The sequence below is a fragment of the Penaeus japonicus genome, unplaced genomic scaffold (assembly GCF_977035675.1).
Source record: "Penaeus japonicus unplaced genomic scaffold, GWHDUDI00000001_assembly GWHDUDI00000035, whole genome shotgun sequence".
NCBI classification, from domain to species: domain Eukaryota; kingdom Metazoa; phylum Arthropoda; class Malacostraca; order Decapoda; family Penaeidae; genus Penaeus; species Penaeus japonicus.
Window position 1 is genome coordinate 8,559,023 of NW_028234437.1, and position 2,500 is coordinate 8,561,522.

The following is a 2,500-nucleotide window of genomic DNA, read 5'->3' on the forward strand; positions in this document are numbered from 1 at the left end:
GTGATAACAGCACCAATAATAATGATAATGATAATTCAAATAATGATTGTAAAAATGACAATAACAATAACAATGATAATGACAGTAATGATAATGATAACGATAATGGTAATAATAACAATAATAATGATAGTGATAATAAGGCTAACAATAACAATACTAGCAATATTGATAATAACAGTAATGATAAGAAAGATAATAACAATAATAATAATGGTGATAATAACAGCTACGATGACTATCATAATAACAATTTCAATGATAACAATAGTAATAAAAATAATGATAATAGCAATGATGATGATAGTAATGATGATAGCAATAATAACAATTATGATAATAGTAATAATAATAGTAATGATAATAATAATAATAATAATAACAATAATAATAACAATAATAATAATAATAATGATAAAAATGATAATAGTGATAATGATAATAATAACAATGATAATGATAATAATAATAATAATAATAATAATAGTAATGATAATAATATTACTAATAATGATAATAATAATGATTATAATAGTGATAGTGATGATAACAATAATAATAGAAATAATAAAAATAATGACATTGATAATAATGATGATAACAATAACTTTACCATTATAATAATAACAATAACCACAATAGTGATAACAATGATAATAGTAATGATAGGAATTACAATGATGAGGATATTGATAATGAAAATAGTAAGGATAATAATAACAACAATAATGATGATGATATAAGGATAATAATGATAATAATAGTGACAATACCAAAAACAAACACAAAAGCAATCACAAATAAATAGATCAAATAAAATAAATAAATAAATATAACCCCACGACCATCACCACCGAACCAGAAACAGTGAATTCAAGCACTCGGCATCAAAGGCTATACGAGTTGCACGTGCTTTCACAAGCCACGCTGAAGGCAGAAAGACAGACAGACAGACAGACAGACACGCGGTCGATAAACACGACGGGTTCTGCCATCCTCAACTAATCTATTTTCGGCGGATCCCGATACATGTGGAATGTGTAACGGAATGCCATACGTACTTATTAAAGCTTGGATGTGGTATATATCAGTGTAATACTGTGCCGGTGTGATATATATAATACTGTACCGCAAGCGCTCTCACTCCGGTTGAATATTCATGAACGAGAGAGCAAATCTGATGGGCAGGACAGAACATTGTGTTTCGGTTGTGGATTGTATCCCGGCTTTTGTTATTGTGCATTTTAAATTGGGCTTTTATTGTTTATGTGTGGAACGATACACGAGTTTATGTATTTCTGCTGCGTGGGTGTCTGTGTGTGAAATGGGATTGATTTATTTTAGCTTTATATATATGTGTATATATATATGTGTATGTATATATATATATATATATATATATATATATATATATATATATATATATATATATATATATATATATATATATATATATATATATATATTGGAGGGTTTTCTTCACTTTCTGTATATCCGTTAAAGATTTATTAATGAAAACTGACAATGAAAACCAATCAAGGTAAATTAATATGAATGATATTAGCTTTGTCTTCTATTCACTTCATCCTCTATCCCCCTAAAAATGTATTTCCTGGCGTATCATAGATAATCAAAATAATGAAAGATCAAATAGTCCCATATGTGATTTAATTAAGCGTACTAGATTGTCCTAGAAACTTTACATACGATCTGTTGATTCATTAAAAGACATCTTTACAAGCCAGTCTGTGTCGGCCATATTGTAACTAAACTACAAATATCCTAGATGGCTAAAAAGAAAGAAAGAAAAAAAACACTAAAGGAATAATAAATAGGAAGATAAACTTCAAAAAACACACAAATGGAAAATCAATCACTCTACGAAATAGATTTCATCAAAGCGAATAAACTTTAGCACGTAATGGCTAGAGATATATTTTCCAGGCAGCGCGCCATGACTTAACCTAACTGGGTGTGAACAAGCGTTATCGCCTATCTGACAGAACTCTTATTTGGATGCTATTGCAGGTTTTTATTGCACTTTCTCCTCTCCCCGTCCCCCCCACCCACCCACCGCTTCACCCACCTCATTTTTTTCTTCTAATTTGTGTCTCGGGGTTTTCGTTCGGATGGGAGAGTGTGTCATTATAGATCTGAACTGGTGATTTCGTTTGTTTTCGTACATGGGAGATCTTCATTGTTGTTTTCTTCAAATACTTCGAATAAATTTTCTATTAAAAACCTTGTCACTTTCCACTGGAGATAAAGTTATTTCTTGTGGGAATAAGACTGATGTTATGTAGAAAAAACTATTCAAAATCCGCAATTTTCTCTTTTTTTAATCAGAAAAGGCAAAAGGGGAGAATTCCATACACATTTTTCCCGCCAAACCAGAGATTGACACTGATAACCTTTCGAAGCCCGCTCTACCGCCCTCTCCCAGCGCAAGAGAGGCATATCTCTGGATTTATTCAAAACAGAGTATCTTAGTCTTTCGACA